Source organism: Phalangium opilio, unplaced genomic scaffold (assembly GCF_054372755.1).
Source record: "Phalangium opilio isolate 3A_F unplaced genomic scaffold, DU_Popi_V2 ptg000024l_1, whole genome shotgun sequence".
Lineage (NCBI taxonomy): Eukaryota > Metazoa > Arthropoda > Arachnida > Opiliones > Phalangiidae > Phalangium > Phalangium opilio.
The window spans coordinates 400,551-421,803 of NW_028324155.1; the positions used below are offsets into that span (position 1 = coordinate 400,551).

A 21,253-nucleotide genomic window follows, 5' to 3' on the forward strand; every position below is an offset into this window, starting at 1 on the left:
TTAATAATCTGTTTTGGATTCTATACGAGGATAGGAGGAGAAGGGTTAAGGGAATTCACTATTACCTCAATCACGCCTATAACGCGACTAACTTTACTCTTTATAGAAGATGATTTCATTAAAAGTCTCTGACGCGACTCTGAATATATATATTCGTATATTGCCAATGAAAAATGTGCCTTGGTCACGTGGGTTTTTAGCACGAGGTTCTCTTTTATATTAATTTAATTAGATATGGAAGGAGGTGCAGGGTTGGTGCGCGTATTTTACTAATTACCTGTTAGTTAAATAAGGTTTTATTAATTAATTTTTCTTGTTGAATGTTTTATCTATAGTTAATATTATATTATTGTTAGTTATTATGCGGATAACGTCGTAATTAGCACGGTGTTGCGTATATTTTAATATTATGAAGTAAGGTCGAGGGTTTGTTGTTATTCTACCTTGAAAAGGACGTAATTGTGATGTAATTTATACTGTTTCCAATGGAATATAATGATCATTCCAAGATTAAAAATACCAATCGATTTAGTAGCGTATTATTATTGTTTTTAGACAAATTATATTTAAAATTGTTCAAAATAATTGGTTTTAAATTGAATTATTTTGTATATCTTTGCGTGTATGGCTGCGGCCATTTTGTTTTATATTTAAGTGTGAACTTGTTTTTCTCAACATGAAAACTAGTGTTTAACCCTTTCGTTGCTATTGTAAAGATGCAAAAGTTAGTTACTTGAACATATGGTTAAGCATATAGCGTTGTATTTTGAAAAGCAATATTTGAATTGAAATAATTTCATAAAAAATAACGAGTAAATCGTGATTAGTAGTGCATAAAAAAGCTTGGCCATGGCTTTCTGTATTACCATTAAGTATATTGAGGTTAGCATGAAGTAGATTTGCTCATAACCATAAATTGAACTAACCCAAATGAAAATTGACTATACAAGTACAATTAAAATACTCATGCTGTTAGAAAAACAGTGCGTGCATAAGAGAGGTGCTATAAAGCCACAAACCATTTATATTTAGTGAATCACGTGTGTCTTCAGCAGCGAATAAAGTAATAAGCCAGCATTTTAGCCAACCATTTAACACGATAGAGTTTTGTGTGTGTGTATTATAAACCATCGAAATATCCCTAATTATATTAAGAAAAACAGCATAATAATCCCTAAGTTCTTACTATTCTCTACATACACAAAGGGTAAAACTGGCGCGAAGAACAAATACTACATACGACACGCGATGAGCGAGATTTTTCAGTGATGATAAAAGGAAGCTCAAGATGAATCGGAGAGAGAGAGAGAAAAGAACGATGAAGATAGATATAGCGTGCCCGTTGATTCTCACAAAGAAATTATACGCGAGAAAAATTTATTTATGTTTTCAAATGGAAAAGGGGCGGGGCGGGATTTCCCAATAAACAATCTAGGAGAATATTGAATATATATCATCTCTCTCTCCGTGTATTGAAAAGCGCGAGCGCTCGCGAACTTGACTCGGACGAGCGTTTTGCCGCCAAAATCGAAAGGGTCACTAGCGGGGGCACGCGGCGCGGCTACAGTCTCAACGGCCGTGTCATAGATGGACTTCTCTGGTACGCGCAGAATCTATAAACGGTATAGGAATTTTGACTAGGCATGAAATGTAGAAATGAAAATTTTGGTCGGTCTAGCATCGTCCGTATATTAAAGGGAAGGCAGGAGAAAGGGCAATCTATGTAGAACCCCCCCTTTTGCCCCTTATTCCCGCCTTCTACACTGCACTTCATCCCCCCCCTTTTGGCGAATGGAAGAGGAACCTAGGCTAAAACTGTATATATATAGATATATATATATATATGGCATAATGGGGCGGAAAGGGGTAGTCAAAATCGCAATGTAAATAAACAGTAAAAGGGGATGAATTTAAACTATACAATAATACCAATCAGTATAAGGGTGTTAAGAAATGTATACGGAAACCATTTAAACCTCCCAAGTGCGTGCAAAACGGTGCAACAACACGACGGACCACGTGCATGCAATTTGATCCATTTATACATATAAAGGTAAAAAGCAATATAAACATTGTATCCTACCTTTAATCTAGTGTACTGGGCTGAACCGAACCGAACCTTCTTTACTTAGAGACCTCGAGAGCACGTGACTGCTGTTGTCGTTGTTGTTTTCGTTTTTGTTACAATTGGATAATGCCGGTAATACCTGCAGAATAAAAATGCGATTCTAACGTTATTATGTCATGCCCTACAAGAAAACCATGTATTTGAAAAAATGAATTTACACTAGTGGGTTTTAAACTCCAACGCGTGCTTAAATAAACGTGCATATGTATTCGAAATATTAACTTTATAAATGTTTTGTTTTTGAAAACCTTACAGCATCCTTACAAGCATAGGCCCACGTGGATTCGTTTTGTTACAAGGACTAGTACATTTTAAAACGTACTTTACGCTACAACTATATCCGTAACCTTGATGATTAACACGTAACAAACTCGATAACGTATCGAAATGAATGTATACCTAGATAGTTACCAAATCGCGATGAGTTATTTTTCTTTCATTCATTCAAAGGAGAATAGCGTTCGGTGATACGGTAGTCGCTAGGAAAATAGACTCGGCCTCCGAATCAACGGCGGCCATTTTTAAAGAGACGAGGGGCCCCTGCGTAGGTCGCTCGCCGGCGAGGCCTAAGCGCGTAAAACGTAACTAGACCTTAAAACCACGCGGAGAGAAGCGCGAGAGATCCGTCTACGTCCTTCGCGAATCAGAATGCCGGGAAGCCGAGGCTTAGGGGTCGAATGGCGACGCTCTCTCCTCCCACCGGAATCATAAATAGGGAAGAAAAATCCTATACGAGGAGAGTGGAAGCTGCGGGCAGAGAAAGCGTGCAGCGCGCGCTAGATCCAGGATGGATGCTGGATGCTAGAGCTGAGCTCTTGGAATAGGAGGAAGGAGCGCGTAGATCTAGCTTCTCCTACGTAGACGCCGCTACCGGCGAATATATCCGGAGATTTCTGGACGCGGGGAGAAACGTATATCTTAGCTGGCAATGCAATGACAATTTGCCGAATGGAATTATGGTTGGTAGCTAATTGAATGTTCGGCGCTCCTCCGTGTCTGACTAGTGAAAAGCGAGAGGAAAGGAGAAAACTAACCAAAAGGGGGATGGATGGATATCCAGATTCTAGCTTCTCGCTCGCTTATAGATACACGCGACACTTACTAGCGCGGACCGTTCCGTTTCTCCTTACAAAGCGCGTTAGTATCTCAGACACACTCTACCGATGAGAACCTACACCATCCACGGAGAAGCTTCAGTCACAGGAGCTAGAGGAGCGGGAGGAGAGAGAGAGAGAGAGAGAAATATATTCTTCCATTTATATCTTAGCCGCGCCCGTAATCATAAATTATATTTTCAATGTTATCGAATATGGTATCGTATACTGAGGAAGGCCATATAGGTATACGTGGAGAGGTAGTAAAGATTTAAAACGATTATTAAGCTGGATAAGACGAAGAGGGAAGATAGGGTTAGGATAGGTGATGCTAGTAACAACGTAACACTCCTTCACTTATTATCTATAGTTCGTATTAGAGATTCGACCTACATCTTCCCCCCACTCACCCCTTCCGCCTTTCTTTAACATTTTATAAGGACGACATAAAGGGAGGGGTGTCTTTAAAGTTTCTCATCCGCGATTAGATACATTTGGATTCATTATGCTAGAATTAGAAGATTTTACATGAATTTATTACATTTTTCAAATACGATTGAAGCGATAAGTACAAATGAACACGTGTTACGAGATACGATAAAATCAATAAAGTTTTCACATTCGTCACAAATCTGTGCGTGCACGTGTTTTCTAAAGAATAATTTCATGTCACGTGGTATAACAAAATAACAAAAAATATACTTGAACATGCAACATGAAAAAAGTATTAGTTTTCACGTGAGATTTGATTAAATTCATGATATCTCACTGATTTGGGCTTGATTTCTCCTTAAACTCGACTGATATTACTATACGTGCCTTGATACTTATCCTGATTAATCGTAATAATAAAATAAACGCTTAAATTCCTTTCCGAATTGGACATTTTCGAAACGAAGTAAATCAAGCGTGATTTAGAACTCCCTTTTAAATATCTCAAAATCGTATTGTGATTACAATTCCACGGTGTTATACGAGACCAAAGTCAGCGAAGAGGTCAATGAATGATTTAAGAGAAAGATATACTTTCAGTATAATGTGAAATCAAGCCATATATACGGAAAGATAATTTTAACTAATTTTAATAAGGATGAAAGCTCTTTTCATAAATGTACTGATAAACTAAATTATATATATTTATCGAATATAGCCAATGTTATGCTAAATGTTGTAAAAAAAATAATATTTTTTCGTTGTAAATTTGTGGTATACGATACCCACTGGTTTTCTGCACTGGTGTATTGATTAATATCAACTATACATCTTGTAAGGCGTAAATTTCAGCTTTCAATATTGACTTAATTTTCAGTGAAATTGAAATATCTATAAAATTATTTGAAAATTCATCTACAAGCTAAAGAAATTCCAATAAATCAAACGTTAACTCTCTTAACTTAATCATAACTGTCCAATGAAATTCAATTACCAAGTTTTGAAATTGCGCAACAAGCAAATTGCATTACACCTTTCAAAAACCTGATATGTATCTACAAGCCAAATCATTTCCAATACATCAAACTTCAAATCCCTTAACATAATCACAACTGCGTATGCAAAGAAATCCAAATACGAACTTTTGAAACTGCGTAACAATCAAATTGCATCACATCTTTCAAAATCTGCAGGTTCATGCATCATCCAATAAACTCACGCCCGATAGTAAATCTCGAACCAAATGGTAATAAAAATTGGATTACAGTAATATGCCATTCCATAAACCTTCTTCAGTAAACATAAATTCAAATTTTTAAAAAATTTAAAAGGTTACGCAAGGCAACAGGGGGCATAAACCTACCACAAACGATTGCGCTATAACAAAATAGGCGCCCCCGTATATATACATTCACCCCGACCCCTTCTAGAAGAGCTCACGAAAGACACGGTGTTAGCTAGCTAGGGCCTCAAGTTATCGAACCCCACGATTTAAAGAAGGAGGAGGAGGTATCTTTCGAAGGTGAACAGGGTTCCGAGACGTTGACCCTTAAGTTCTCCCTGAATCCCTCTCAATCCATGACTATATAGCTGTAAGGGTTAGAGACGCTTAAGAAGAAAACCACTTTGAATAAAAGGGTTATCCGATCACCGGAAATGGGAGAGACAGAAAGAGAGAACAAGTCCCCAGAAAGATTCCAGGCTATAACATAAGGTTTTGAACTTTCATGGAATAAGGTGACATATGCCCCTAAAATCCTCTCACGCCAAGTTGCCTCATGGCGTAATGTCTTCAACAACCATGTAAGAAAGGGTATAGGGGATGAAAGAGAGTTCATAGGACTCTAAAACGTATACAGTACCCTCATCATGGTCAAGGTATTAAGAAACTTGGGTGACACCGGCCACCTGTGTGACAACGCGAGATTGATAATACAAATAAATGATTCTGGAGTTTTTACGCGTAAGAAATATGTGGGCTTGAGAAGGGTAACCAGTTTTGTGTTCGTCAAAGTGGTTCTTAGTGAAGATCTAAGACATATGGGTGTAGAAAGGAGATGACCTTAAACTTGACCCGCGCTAACTTGCGTCTGTCTTACTTTGACCCTTGCTAGAGAGGAGCCCTTGTGTTCACAGATCAACGCTTTGCCATTGAGCAACCGCCACGCAAGTTCAATTCTGTTCAGTTTTCTACAATACCTTCGCTCGCTTATGGCCTAGCCAATAAGACCTGGAAGGTAGGGACAAGGACATACAGTGTAGTGAGGTCTTCAAATCTTCCACCTAATTTGCTGCAAACGAACTGTACTTCGAAACAAAATTGTGGACATAAACTAAAAGGCTTTCATTTGATTAGGGAATAAATATATCAAAAAAAACTTAACTCGTTAATTAGTTGCCCGACTTTAGTAATGACGTCAGCTTCTTAATATTAATTAAAGGGATTCAGTGACTTAATATGTTTCATACACCTTCACAATTTTAAATATACGGAAATATTGATGATGGTATATTAGATCAACATGTTAGATTACAACGTAGATGTACATAGGGAAAAAGAGTTACGCCAGGTGTTTATAACTTTTGGGACGAAATGCAGAGGTTGTGAAACCAAAAAAAAAATATTTGAAATAGGCGTTAAAATCAAATATCAACCTCTGTATAATAATGGCCTGAAACAGAACTAGACATTACCGGGTTCGCTAAAAACCATACTTAAATTTGAGTTTAAAATAATATTAGTTAATACCTAATAAGTGCATGGTTTATGGGAATTTAGACTTACTTAAGTGTAACTTCAAAGACGTACCACTTCTTTTCATTTAAATTAATTATTAAAACTGTCATACCATATTTCAATTATTTGTTAATTAAATCTATTGGAGCTTTGCTAGCACGTTTGAATTAACAAATTAAGTACAAAAAACAATGCGTATTTTGGTGTAAACTGTACATACGTTAATTAATTTCACTTGTAAATTTTGTATGATTAATATCAATAAAAAAAAAACATTAACTGCTTTTAAATAATTTGAATTTCTTTCAACCCATACTAACTTTGCACGATTGCTTAAAGCTGCTAGCTCTATGGCATATTTTAATTATTTCAGGCATCTTCCCGCAGAAATACGTTCCGTTATAATAAATCAAAGGTAAGTTGTCAAAACTTCTAAGAAATTAAAATCAGTTTCTTAAGAAATATACAGGGTGTTTGAAATAAGTCTGCCATAAATTGAACGGACGCGTTCTTAAGGTCAAACTGAGTGGGAAAAGTCATAGAACATGTTTGAGGTTCACAACATTTAGTTAGGGAGATATGCGCAAACATTGTAGTTATAGATTCTCGTAAAGCGACGCCTGGTGAAGCGCTGTCAAAGGCTTAGCACAGACTAAATAGGATGATGGACTGCAAAATTAACCGCTGTCGTTCTCGAAGTGTAGGTAGTGTCAAATTTATGGCAGACTTATCAAAAACACGCTGTACACGACCGTTACCTAATTTAAATACACATCTTTCAAAGAGTATTCTAGAACCTCACGGTTGTCTTTAAGGGTATATTGTATAAAATTCACTATACATATTAAAAAAGAAACGAAACAATATCGATGATGTAAATTTACAAGTCAAATTAGTTTTCTCCCCTCCCGACTAAAATCGGTATCTTGTTTTCATTCGCCAGGGAGGACAGTACTGTACCATCGTAAAGATTATAAAATGTAGATTTTTAAAAATAAAAATCAAAATTTTGATATTTTTAATTGAGCGAAGAAAAGGGGTCGAAAGCTTGAATTATTATTCGGATAGATTTTGCGTAACGTTTGGAAGAAAAGGGTTAGACAAGGATGCCGGGAGTGAAGGAAAGGGGTGGGGGTGGGACTCGATAAACTCTTTCCCAAAACCCAGACTCACAGTTAAGGCGAAAGATGAATTATTAGAGGCGATACTTTTCAAAATTTTATATGCAAAAATTCGTTTTCTTCCCAAGCTTCCCGCATCTTATAAAATCGGGGTGCTTTCAATATTAATATTTCTAGTAAAAATGGATATAAGCTATGGGTGGGTAGTTTAGAAACAGAGGGGTTAATCACTTCATAGGAAAAAAATATTTTGGTCTTGATTTCTATAAATTTTGACATATTGATAAACAATATTTTGGATTTCATCTTACATTTCTTCGCATATGTAATACATAAATCAATTTTTTCATGTTTGTAATAGTAAGGAGCCCCTCGTTTGAAAGCGGGCAGCAATATATAGGAAATAAATTTAAATTTTAAATATTTCTTTTTAGATACATTTCGCTATAAAAATGATTGAAAACAAGTGAAATTATTCTAACTTGCAAAATCAAGTGAATATTTTGAAATATTATAACAAACCCCTATTTATTTTTATTTAGGCCTATAAATAGGACATAAAACCTAAAACTGGTTACTTTAAAAGCAGACGGTTTTAGAACAATTATTGTTATATGTACTTAAAAAACATACGTAAAATACCAAAAAAAACTTCAGTGCACGCAAGTTAATTATACAGAGCTTTAGCAAGGCTTCTTTTTACAACTTTTGTAGTAGTTGTAATGGTGCAATTGTAATTGCCAAAACTACATGGTTAAAGTTTAAAAAAGGCCTTCCAAACAGCTACACATCGTGCAGTTCTTTCGACATCAAGCGGAAATAACGCGGAAAAATTATACGTGCAAAATATTTGTCTTTAAATATTATGATCCCTAATTATAATTTTTAAATTTTAATAATAATAAGTTATGAAACATTTTTTGATCAATAGCACAAGATTTCTAAAATCTTTATTTTTATTTATCAAGATTATTATTCTTAATTTCGGAATAACTAATCAAAGGTCCACACACCTCCATACCTTCCTAACCAAGAGCTGGATGTTAATCATTTACGATTATATTTTAAATATATTACGAGGCTTATAATTAGACGTTAAAACGACTCAATTTCCTATCGTTTGTAAAATGCACTTATTTTCGAGTAAATCAGTTAAAACTCATTTTTAAAAAGATATTGAGATTCAACATCAATACATCCGCATTAGATAGAACGGATTAAATGTTGCAGTTGATGTAAAATCATGCACTTACTTTATGATAAAAAATAAATTCCGAGTAAAGATTAATGTTCCATACAACGCACCACGATTAAATTTCATATCATTCCAACTATAATTAATAGTTGCATTAAATCGCATCTAAATTGACAAAAATTTTAAAAAATGGCTTCCTGCGTACCGTGAGATGAACCGGTATATACCAAATAAAATTCACAGGCGGTTTCAAAATTGTTAAAGCAAAAATGAGACAAGAGAGAAAAATAAAAAAAAACACACACACACCACTATAACATCCATATTTCCAGCTGTAATATATTTTACCCCATCACGCATATACTCGGCTCTCGCGATACACACATACGTAAGCTAAATCCTACGCCATCATCCTTTTACGTTGAATATTGCACTATAGTTTACTTCAAATCAGAAAAAAGATACAAAAAACAAAATGTACTGCAACCCAACGCACGAGTTAAACTGTAGTTATACGAAAATTGTACCGGTATATTGTACTAACACAGAGAAAATTGATTGGCAGTAAAAAAATATTAATGAAAGGGTGTCTACCGTTCTATGAAGAATATACACGGTGTTTCTGGAAGGTCTGTCAGAAAAATCAGAAATCAATGTTACAATTATTTGATTTTAAGTATTTACCAAAGAGTTGGTGACTATGAGAGCAAGTGGAGGTGAGGTGTCGTGAATAAATGGATGGATTAGAAGAAAAGATATATAGGTTTTAGGGTTAAGACGCGAGGGTTCACTGACCATCTCCTGTACAGTACGGTATGGTACCATGGTAATGTAACAGACGAATTTGAACTATTATACCCTTCATTTCTTTAAAAGCCCTCGTCGTGTTTAACCAAGGTCATAAAAATGTGTCCTCTTTAATGTTTTTCGGGGTTATATCCTTGCATTGAGTTTGTTTGACAATGAAAGGGTTAAGGGGACTGACGTAGTTGAAACGTCATTCAGTATGGTAGAGTCAAAGGCTTAATACAAAGGGACTAAGGACTGTAAACACATGGTAGTCAATCTACTTCGAACAAGCTCGAAGATTAAGAAAAGCTTGTACAAACTTATTGGGATATCAGGTACAACTTTGCACTGCATAGGACGCTGTTGAGGTAATGATGAATTACACAAACCGCAGCTGTCAGTATTTTGTTATTTTATCATACGCTATCATACGTTCATAATATATGTTCCATAAGAATGACGCTTCCCATACTTCGTAAAGCTAGAGCCCTACTAAGAGCTAGTTCGAGAACGACACGATAATTGTGTACACTCGGTTTTGAAGCACATCTTCCTATTTAGTCTGCATTACTAAGCCTTTGACAGCGCCTCACTAGGCGTTGCTTTACCTCGAATCTATGACCTACGTCACTTCATGACAAGCTCCAGTTTGTAACCAGTGACAAACTTATGGAACACATCTTATGAACTTATGACGGATTCCAATCAACTGAAAATTAAACCAATATATAACGATATTCGATAAATTACGAAGACAGGGAAAAATTAGTTAACCTTTAGGGGATTAAAATTGTCTGTCTAGACCCAGACTAATCTCACACCGAATTAAATCGTATATGATTTTGATAAAAAGGGGGTTTTAACAGAATGAGAAGTCTTAATGGATAACTATAGTTTTTTCAAGAACTTCAATTCATAAAGGTTCTTTTTTATAAATTTAAACCCTACATCAGATTGAAATTGAACCAGGAAGTAAATATTGAACAGAGAATAATAAACCCATGCAGAAAGAGTTGATTTCATTTACAGTACTTTGGCCATTTGTTAATTCTCCCAAGCTTTAATGATTGAATGAGTGGTGAAATTTGGGTATTATTATCCATTAAATGTCCCCAAGCTAAAAGCATTTTCCTCAATTCAGTACGTTTGTTTTTTGGGGAAAACAGAGATCAAAAACAGGCTTAGAAATAAATTCACTCGCAGCTAGCCCTCTCTGGTTCATGTCTGTCCAATTTTAATTTATTTGATGTGTGTATGGTGTTACACATTTGCTAAACAGCTGCGGCTCATCTTTATTGTCAAACAACAATGAACGACAGGTGAGAATGGTTGTATTTGGGACCATGGGAATTTGCATTTTATTTCGTGGTTGCAGATTTGCCTTACGCGTAACACTGCTATTTAAAGAGAGTATAATGCAAATTGAAATTATTCCGCTTACACATTTGAACAAAGGCTTTTTTCATTTTGGTTAAGTAATTAAGGTTAATTTCTCTTAAGTCTGATGATGAGAATGCGAAATTTACAAAAATTACATTCTAAAATTGGCAGATTTATACTCCCTTGAAAAAATTAAAAATACCTTAATAGGTATTTATAGAATTTTCGTAGAAATAAAGTTCAAGCAAACTAAAAACCCGCGGCACGAAATCCGTTTAAAAATCCAAGAAGTACAGTACTTACGATCGAGAAAGTTATATTTTCTGGAAAAATGTTAAGTCACCCCGTTTCCCCTTAGCCCCCGTTTTCGTATCGAGTCTAGGGTCGCGCGTCGGGTTGAGGTCGAAGAAGAGGGTCGAAAGATCTTAAAATTTTCGGAAGGGCCGAAAGAAAAATGGTTTTCGAGTTATTTTCCACATCGAGAAACCGCTCGTACTAATATTAATACAAGAACCCATCGAAACCGTCGTAGCGACTAATACGAAAAAGGAAAAGTTTCGGTGGACGTCTAGGGAGGCGGTGGTGGGGCGAGAGCCCCCCTCGTGAGCGTGCCGCCCAAGATTTTACAAACCAAAAACGAAAAACTGGGGGGAAAAGCAGCGAGAAAAGACTCCGAAAAGAGAAAATTTTCAGAAATTAAACATTGTTTTCCGAGAGAGAAAATTTTAATAGCTTAACTAAAGAGGAGCGTGGGGCAAAACTCCCCCGGAAAGGAAAATGGGAGGAAAAAAAGGAAAAATGCTAAATTTCACGGCGAAAGACGAGAACATAGGATCTTAGCTAGGGCAAAACCGAGTGATGGTAGTAGCTATAGGGCGGATGCCCACCCGACTCTTCTTCAACGCGAAAAGCGAACGTCTTTGGTTTACGCCAGTTCTGGAGTACACCAGGGCGCCCGGAGGACAGAAAAGGACGTCCTCAAAAAGCGTTTTCCCACGCTTTTAGAAAACAAGAGCGTAGTCCGAAGCTCCTTATATATATAGGCCAGGGCGGAAGGGGACAGCGCGGAGAATTCAAAAACTTTTATAAATATTTAATGGGGCGACGCTCCATCACCCCCTCACTAGGTTTGGCCTAAAGGGAAGGCCGCTGGAGCGACTAAAGTCTTCGGAGAAGAAGGCTTAAGAAGAGCGAGAGCCGCACCACCGACGACTTTAAAAAGAAGAAGCAAAAATTAAGGAGCTGCCGCGGGGGCAAAGAGAATGGGGGGACAGTGATGGGAAGGAAAGACCATGGAGCCATAAGCGCCCAACTTAATGCTTCGCTACTGAGGCGTTATTTTTCCTGGTTCAAGCATAACCTTATTTTACGTTAAGACTCTTATTAGACCGGCTTAATCTACCAGTTTCCACACACCAAACCTTCCCCGAAAGTTTGTTAGAAAGCGCTCACTCGGGTGGGTGGAAAAGAACACTGGAAAGGAGGGACGCTAAGACGCTGAAGGATGTGAAAAAAAGGGGTAGGAGAAAGCCTCGGAAGCTGGACATAAGCTTCACTAAGAAAAGTTGTAGGGTGATGCCGAGGTCCTATAGGGGGGGCTCCTTTAACATCGGAAAATACTTTAAGATACGAGCGTTCCCTCTTCGGTAATAAAAGAAGTTAGTTAAGCTCGTGCCAAAAAGAAGCCCTCTAGGATGGATGCCCCCCCCCCTTCTACTCCAAGACACACTATATAGTCGAGGAGACGCGAGGGGGGATGAAAAAGGGTCACGTGTAATTAAAGAGCCGTTATTATCATTCATTAGGTAAAGCATAATTGGCCTTACGAGTCCTAGGACAAAACCCCCCTGGCCAAGTTATAACGGAAAAGCCCAGGATATAGTAGCTCGCATTGCTCCACTCGGGATGATGTTGGGAAAAGAATCCGGACCCGAGGGAATTTTTGCTCTTCTAAGTTGAAAGCGACGTAAAAGGGGGGATAGGTCCAGCTTCCCTCGCACCACCAACACCATCTCCTCCCGATTTCCCTCCTTTTCTTTTAACCCTGTACACCATCAAGAGCACGCTTCTTTCCTTCAGGGAGAATTTTTGAGGAAAAGCTAGCTAGTCCCGGGTTTTTTCTTTCTTTCTTTTTCTTAGACCTCTTTTCCGATCTTCATCCTCCACTTTTCCGTCCTCTGGTAGTCCTAGGAGACACAAAAGGAACGCCCCCGTCTCCTCTTCCTCCCCTTTCCCCCACATCTTCCTTCACTTTATTCCCTATATCTTGGGCTTCCTCCGGTGGACGCATTCCAAACAAACTTTTCCGCAAAGGAGGATAAATTTGAATTAAAGCCGTAGGGGGAAAAAATAAGAAAATAAAAAGATGGGGGAACGAGCCCGAAATTCTTGGGAGAATTTTTTTTCTTCCGTTCATCCTTACTTCCTTCCTTTTCTTTAGTTTCTCTGGACTTTTATCAAAAAGAATCGGATGCTATACGTAACTATACAAGAGGGGAAGGGTTATGACGAGGGGGGGGAGGGTATATATATATAGTTAAGGGGAGAAAAGGGCTTAGGACTTAATCTGATTAAAACCTTCGTGTAAAATTGATGGGATTTTTCTTAAGCTTCGCTTCTTTCCCTGAAAAGCGTGCATCGCGTTCGCGACTTTGCTAGAATCCTCATCTTTTCGTTCCCTAAACCCTTTTTTATTTTTTTGGGATAGGAAACTCCCTCCTCTTCCTCCTCCTTCTTTTCTTCTGGACCAAAAATTGGAAGATAGCCGAGTACTAAAGCTGGTCGTCTACTCTCAGAAGCCCTTCCAAAAGAATTCACAAGTTCTTACTCTTCCCAAAAGGCCGAGGAGAAGAATTACGTGTAGAAAAAGGGTTGTTTCAATATGCATGATGCAAAAATTCGAGGCAAAAATTTCGAGGATGGAATTTTTCTCTTTTTTCGCTTCATCTTTGGATGAGTAGAAGGGAAAAGTGGTAATGACGACTTGATGTGCTTAAGAATGAAGGGTTACGTTCAGACTACTGTATATTGTAAAGTTGAATTCGTCTAAAAATGTTTCAATGTGTTTCTGAATTTACAAGGGACACCTTTCACAAAAATCATGAATGAAAGATTGACCTTTTTGAAATTTACAAATTATATCCCTTTTACAACAGTTTAGACCCTTCTAATTGTGGTTCACAGGACCAAAAAAATAAAATAAACAAAAATACAAGTGACAGTAACAATTTACCTTGACATATACCACATAGACAGGCTAAGCTCCTGTAAAATGTTTCACCCGCTATACAATGAAGACCGCAGTGAAACCTACCATCAGGAGTATTATTGAAAAATAAAAGCTATTGAATGGTTTTTGGGATAATATTTTCAGTTAAAATATCATTGTATGAACGCATCTAAATTTCAGTAAGGTAGGCAAAGTTCAAAGAAAAAACTAAAAAATAAAAAAACAAAGAAGCGAATGAAATTTCTGAAAACTTTTGCAAGAAACCTTAATTTTTGAGAAAGGCGAAAAATGCGAAATGGTGTTATACAGAAAAAAAGTAGGAACGTGCTTAAATACCGAATTCGCTTCAAATAGAATAAGGTGGGCGGTTGCCCCATCTCTAGTCTCATTCGACGTATATACGTAATAACATAAGCTTATAAGATATGTTCCATAAGTATGACACTACCTATACTTCGTAATGCTAGAGACTTACAGCTCGAGCTAGTTCGAGAACGACAAGCGAGAATTTACTACACTCGGTGGTTAACTTTGCAGGACTTCCATCTTCCTGTTTAGTCTGCATTACTAAGCCTTGACAGCGCCTCACCAGGCGTCGCTTTACCTCGAATCTATGACCTCCGTCACTTCATGGCAAACTCTCAATAACCAGTAACAAACTTATGGAACATATCTTATAAACTTATGGTAATAGAAAAAGACTACTTTGCCTGCCCAAGAAAAATGTGGCTAGTCCTGGCCGAAGCGGCTTATATCCAAAAATATTTCTCATTAGCATATTGGGGGCATACCCAGATAAAAGAGGAATAAAGTCAACTTTTCCATGCACCATCTCTACTTAATTTCCTATAAATTGAGCTCGAGAGTTTTGATAGGAACCCAAAGTTAATCAGCTTTTTTTCTTGGGGGGGGGGCGTTTGAGGGGGGCGTAGTTACGTACGCTGTACCTCGATAGAGTAGAATAAGACATTATGACGATGGTGGTATAGCGGAAGAGGGCGAAATTGTTTGCCCAAGTCAAAGGAGGGCAGTGTAGAGATGGTTCATGGTAACGCAGCCCCGAGGCGGTCTTCCGAATATTTTCGGTGGTGCGCCCCCCAAAAATGTTTTCCTTTAATGTCTTTATTCGCGAAATGACTTACGGGGTTGACTTAAGAAGAGGAAAGTGTACCCAGAACCGGGACACGGCACGCCGGTGTCCTATAGCTTCAATCTTATATACTGTATATCGGTCCAAGGCAATGTCTATCTGAGAAAACATTTTCCCTTCTTCCAACTGCGTGTGTTTTTTTGCTTTTGCTTTTACTTCGTCGATTCATTTTTCAAATTAATTCCCCATTATTAATATTGGACGATAAGAAAAACACAGTTCCTTTCGGGACCTTCTCTACAGCAGCTGTATTAGTTTTACCAAAGGTTTTACTTTGAAAAGAAACATTACGATTACGTAATATTATATCTACCTGCAGTGTTAGTTTAACTTTATAAATGCCAATACCATCTCGTATATAAATAGCAAATCGATACCATAAACACAATATGAATTTTGCTCAAAAACAGAAAATGTTGTCGCAAAAATTGTAAACAAATCGTCAATTTTACAATTTTTGTCATAATACCGCCACGTAATTTAACATAAATAGAAAATTAAATAACATCAAATAAAACCAAGTTAAATTTTGTTTACTTTTCATTTTTTAGGAGAAAGTAAATATTGATTTTGATTAAATCAAAATTGTTTGATATTTCATATTAATGAAAGAAAATGTTCCATTACTCATTCGTATTTGATAAATTTGGCAAAATTCAAATTTATTGCAAAATGAGGTAATTAAAATCAATTTAAATTCGAAATTAGGGCCAATAAACCTCATACTTTCGATACGAATCCAAATCTACTATTATAATTTAACTTGAAACTATATTTCTTTAAATAATTAACCTCCCTATATTGAAAATTTACCAATTCCAAATTATTTATAAAGATATTTATAGTAGGTAAAAACAGCGGGGATATGAATGAGAGAGTGTGACGTTCTGTCGTGGCGCGAGGATTTTGGTCGGGGGCCTCACGGAATCCAATACCAGCCGCGTCTATCCATCCCTTTGAGGGGCCCCATGGAATCGCGGCCACGCTCCGGTTTCAGGGATAAGGCGAACCTACAGGCGCGCGACGCGCTATAGGAATGCGTGCAGCTTGGAGGGGGATCCGAGTTATTCGCGCTAGGCCCAACCAAATAAACCGCCATTTCAACTGGACTTATAGTTACTTCCCAAATAACTACATATATTAAGCGATATTTTTTAGAAATAAATGTTTTCGCGTGCACGTTCAGCAGGTGTTATACACCGATAAACCATTGTATATAATATCAACGTTGTCAACAACAGTTATGACAATATGGTATGGCATTAAGCATTTGTTTAACTACACTACATCCTACAGATGATCTGATTGGTTTATCTCTATACCTTTTCGGACGCCATATTTTAAAATGGTGGCTAGAACCTTTTCCAAAACATCATGAAGAGTTTGTTTTCATGCAACGTCAAACCCATTTCCTTCTTATACATTATTTAGAACAGCTGATAGCCACGCCTTAAGTCTAACATTAATCAAATCTGACTTACCAAATTTGGTGGATACCGTGAATTATTATTACGAAAATGGTACAGATAATTCCAGATTTTGCTTAAATTATTCCATTCTAAAATGCACCAAAAAATAAACACTAATTTAATCTATCTATATATATTGCCATTCTCATTGGAAAATTAAAATTTAAAATTCTTACAACGGAGGTTCTAGGTTTCTAAATTAATTGAGGACAAAGGTATATCTAATTTCGACGCGTCTATAAAAGCAAGTAGCAATTTTTAAAAACACTTACACGCTCTGGCAATACGCGCGAAACTTGCATATATAAAGTGGTCTATTTTAAGTATAAGGATGTACAGGGGTTTGGAAAACAGAGACAAAATTTCTCACCTCTCAACCATTTATCTCAGAGTTGCATTAGGAAATTACTCGGGGGCCAAAAAGGGGCGCATCAGCCAGCCCTTGTTATATAACCTTTATAACCACGTGTCCGCTATAAACCTAGGCTTCTTTGTAGTATATTCATAATCATTTAAACTAAAATCTCCCTCTTTTAAAACTTTCAGCGGAGAAAGGAAATGTGACGCGAAAAGCTCGTGACGCTTTTTCATTTTAAACAGACCGTGCATGCGTGCACGCGACGCAAGGCCTTGGTTTTTATTTTTGACCACCGCTCTTAATGGTCAAGTCACTGGGCGCTATCTTCAATTCCTCCTCCCCCCTTTTCCACTCTAGTTGCAACAGCCCGACAAGGACGAAGAAGAGTTTCTTATCGCCAAAAAGTTAGAAGGCCCCAAAAAGCAATTTTAAAACTTAAGTCTTAATTAAAATAATAAAACTTTTGTTCAACAAAGGCCTATTTTCAACTTTGTACATGGATTCGAGGGTTCAAAGTTTAATTTTCAGAAAAGATCTGGTTAAGTTTAAGCTTATTTTGTTCATTTTTTGAAGTTAAGAACTATGAAAGTTTATGTTGGTGCATTAGGAAATGGGATATATCGCCATGCCACTAATTTTAGGTGGTTAGGCTTAACGAATAACATTAAATTAGGGCTAGAAGCTAACTTTGTTGTTATTGTTGTGGTGGTTAGAAATTAATAATTAATCCTATGAAAGCCTTAAATTATTAATTGTTTTCAAATTCTGCAGTGTAAAACAAGTGTATTTAATAATTTAAATAAAATTGACAAAAAATGGGTGGGTCCTTATCAAACGTTATCAAAAGCTCACTCGAAATAAAAATACAATTAATATTTCAAAAAGCGAGTATGGAAAACGGCGATTATTTTAAAATTTATTTCATAAGGGGAGCCCAATGTTAACTGCAGCTAAACGTGTTGAATCTCAAAGACTAACCTCGGTTAAACGTAGCGTTATATCGAGTGTGTATACATATATAAATACGGTAAAAATTTGTTTTTGAGATGGTGATACCTCGAAAATGGAAGTTATAGGGTGGGGGGTTTAGAAGGGGGCAATTAAAATCATCGAGCCAATGAATAAAGCGTTCAATGGCTCAGATTTTATTGTTAACGCGGTTTTAACGCTCCCAGCTACAACTTGGCGACTTTCTAGAGCTCGCTCGGGAGAAAGGAGACCCTCTTTAACCCATATGGGAGGCTTCGAGCCACATAAAATACAATTAGCCAAGGTATAACTACGTTCCGAATACCTGTCCCGGTCGCTAAAGGCCAGCTCGACTTAAAGGAGAGAGAAGAATAATTCTATCCAGACCCTAGCTCTCACGGATAAAACCAGCTAGGTACGAGCGACCGAGCCAACCAGCCTGTCGTTTTGTCGTAATTAAACTAGTACAAAATTCGCAACACTTCGTTAAACGAAGACAATTATTTTTGATGAAAATTTTGTCTCACCCTCGAGCTCTCTCAAACGCTTGCCTTAAACAAATAAGATTTTCATAAGGACACAGCATCGTTTCTCAGCATCAGTGACAAATTTAAATCCCATATTATAAGATATGTTCCATAAGTATGACACCTTCCTATACTTCGTAATGCTAGAGACTTCCTGAGAGAGAGCTTGTTCGAGAACGACGTCACGCTGTTTTGCAGTCCATTTTCCTATTTAGTCTGTGCTAAACCTTTGACAGCGCCAAAATCAGGCCTCGACCTACGTTACTTCATGACAAGCTCCAGTTTGTAACCAGTGACAAACTTATGGAACATATCTTATGATATTAGAAAATAGTTTAAAAACAGATAAATAAATAAATAACTCGTGCTTGGGGCTTGGATTGCGCAATTCAAAACCTGAGGGTCCCCACTTTCTGGTCAATTCTTCATTGCTATTTACTCAACAGTTGATACCTTTTTTTCTTAAATTTTTCCAATAAAATATCGAGCGTCCAAGAACAATTACAAATTAAAATTCCATGAGTTCAAAAGGTGAAGTATAACAATTCTAATTAGAATAACGATGGAAGAACCATTGGAAAATAGCGAGGTAATGTTTATATAAGCTAAAAAGTGTGTCTCCAAAAATCCTCGAAAGAATTACATAACATTTAAAACTAGTTCACCATCGAACGTCTTTTTTCGATCCACGCATACTTAAACAACACAGCTAGAACTCGTGTCCACTAATGTCCAGTATGGCGCCAATATTATAGTCTTTCAGATCTGTACTAGATCAGTTTCGTGCTAAATACACTTAGTAACGAAATGTTCATTGCGACAACGTTTTGATATCGTTCTCTATTAAGTCATGCAACTATAATCGCCATTAAACGTTATCTACTTATACATGTCGAGACTAAAAAAAACTTCTTACAAGATGAATAATTAACGAAATTGCACGCTGGAATAGTGCTACAAAAATATATGTACTTCCGGGTCACGCAGAGCTCTTTCAAATAAGCTAGACAAAATATTTTTGGAAAGATTACATAACCTTATAGCTAGGTAATGTAGTAGAACAGTTCCTAGTTCCGATTGTGGAATATATTATCGAATGTGAATATAATGACATAATATTAAAAGCGTGTAAATAAATCTCCTAATTACTGTCCCGACTAGCACTGTTTAGTTAATAAAGAAAAACATTTAGGGTAGGGTAATATAATTGTATAAATTAAAACTTTTGAAAATTTGAATATATTCATGTTAGTAATAAGATTTTCATGTTTCAAAATATAAAATTACTTATTTAATAATAAATACTTCCCGTCCATATTAAGTGTAGATATTTGTGCTACAATGTTCCATATAAAACCTAAGAATGTTTGGCAAGCCAACTTATAATTTTCCCACTTGGTCTTGGAGGTAAACTTATGAGAAATGTGGTTACTAAGGATTACAGAAAACAGAGTCGATATTTTAATCTACTTAAAAGTATTTCTTGTTTCGCACCTTAAAGTATTTGTCTTAAATGGATTGAAAAATTGAAGTTTAAATAAGTTTTATTGACATCCTGATGGAAACGACACATTTGCTTTAGTTAAGGTATCGCACGTGGCAAGCTCTATGAAACCTTGGACTAACTAACAGTACAAGCTAACGCATCTGTTAATAGTTCAGATGGAGGCATCGTTATGACGTTATCACCTATCAAAATTGCCTATTTTTCCTTTCATCGTAAATCATTTTTATTTTCAAATAACAAACCTAACTTACTGGGCCTTTATTTTCTCATTTCCCAAACTTTAAAAACCACAAAAATCTTAGACCAGATTAAACGCTACAATCCTTTGTTAATTGAATATTAAAAGAAACTTTCTGAAATTTAAACAAAGAAATTATTTTTCTAATTAATTCGCAAATTACTAAATATTTATGAAAAATTAAGATGCTAGACATAAGTATATATATAAATAATTAATAATTTGCCATTATAAACACACAACAATAGCTCGTATAAAGCGCGCGATTTTCTAGTTTAATTTTTGCATAGTTAATTTCATAAACATTTACCGCGAACCTAGTTCCAACAAAGAGGGATTCTTAAACGCGTTTTCGCGTATAGAATTTTAAAGTAAACAAAATAGCGCACCAAGACTATTTTCAGGCTGGCTCTGTTTTTCAGAGAATTTTGCCAATTTAATAGACGATTAACGTCTTTACGAATCCTAACAAATACTACCATCTTAATTATTAATTTACAAAATAGGCCTAAAACTTAGAAATGGGAAATGGATAATAAAACGCGGTTCAGAAGTTATCATATCATTGACGCAGTACACTGAGCGACTTTAAATACTAATTAAGTATGTTATAATGAGCTTTAATGAGGGGTAACTAATTTACGAATAGCAAGCGGCTTTGAGGCATTTTGGGGGAAAACAAATCTCAACACAAATGCTATATAGAACAATGCAAAAATATAGGTCATACTTTAAATCATTGTAATTACGAGTTACTTTTAATTTTAAGCTTAAAAGTATTTATAAGGTATGTCTAATAAATCCCAAAAAGCTTGTCTATATGATATAGGCCACCAGTGTACCAAATAATAGTGAAATCGGTCGAAATGAACGGAAGTTATTCTACAAAGAAGATTTTTTTTACATTTTTGGCCACCATTTTTCAAGATG

General features: G+C 36.4%; 1 protein-coding gene across 3 annotated transcripts in view; it reads right to left on the reverse strand.

Annotated features, from left to right (window-relative positions):
• The window catches only part of nab (NGFI-A-binding protein homolog), a 122,487-nt gene extending 118,953 nt beyond the window's left edge, over positions 1–3,534 (reverse strand). The window contains exons 1-2 of one of the 3 annotated variants that reach the window (XM_089867592.1): positions 2,528–3,534; positions 2,084–2,207 (exon numbers count right to left, since the gene is read on the reverse strand). The gene's annotated coding sequence lies outside the window, so the exon portion shown is untranslated. The remainder of the gene's footprint in view (positions 1–2,083; positions 2,208–2,527) is intronic. The other 2 variants (XM_089867593.1, XM_089867589.1) reach the window with 2 other exon arrangements.
• Positions 3,535–21,253: the final 17,719 nt, after the last annotated feature.